Below are 832 nucleotides of genomic sequence, written 5' to 3' on the forward strand. Positions count from 1 at the left end.
TACCTAAAACTTGATTTGTACTACTTCTTACTGGCTATTACATCAACTTAGAAGTATCATCTGTGTTCTACTATGGTGCTTTTGGTGTCTGCGCATACCGCAGCACGCGACATAGCTTCGCAGACGATAAGTACAACCGTTTCAGAGAGAAGAGCGGCCAATGTGACGATCTGGCTTTGAGTCCATTCGATAACAAATGACGAAAACGGACGGATTTCTGAGGTTTTTACTACATATGAACACTTTACACATTATTCCGTGCAACTCGGCTGCTAGTCCTCTTTAAATGCAGAAACATAAGGTCCTAGCTCATGTCCAAGACACCAAAGCCAGCTAAAAAGTCAATAATCGATACCTAAAACTTGAATTTTTCTACTTCTTACTGGCTATTACATCAACTTAGAAGCTTCATCTGTTTTCTACTACGGTGCTTTTAGTGTCTCCGAATACCGCAGTACGCGACATAGCTTTGCAGACGATAAGTACAACCGTTTCAGAGAGAAAAGCGGCCAATGTGACGATGAGGCTTTAAGTCGATTCTATAACAAATGACGAAAACGGACGGATTTCTCAGGTTTTTACTACATATGAACACTTTTCACATTCTTTCGTGCAACTCGGCTGCTAGTCCTCCTTTCATGCAGAATCTTAAGGTCCTAGCTCAAGTCCAAGGCACCAAAGCCTGCTAAAAAGTCAATAATCGATACCTAAAACTTGAATTTTACTACTTCTTACTGGCTATTACATCAACTTTGAAGCTTCATCTGTATTCTACTATGGTGCTTTTAGTGTCTCCGCATACCGCAGCACGCGACATAGCTTTGCAGACGAT

This window comes from Schistocerca gregaria, unplaced genomic scaffold, assembly GCF_023897955.1.
Source record: "Schistocerca gregaria isolate iqSchGreg1 unplaced genomic scaffold, iqSchGreg1.2 ptg000698l, whole genome shotgun sequence".
In the NCBI taxonomy this organism is placed as follows: Eukaryota; Metazoa; Arthropoda; class Insecta; order Orthoptera; family Acrididae; genus Schistocerca; species Schistocerca gregaria.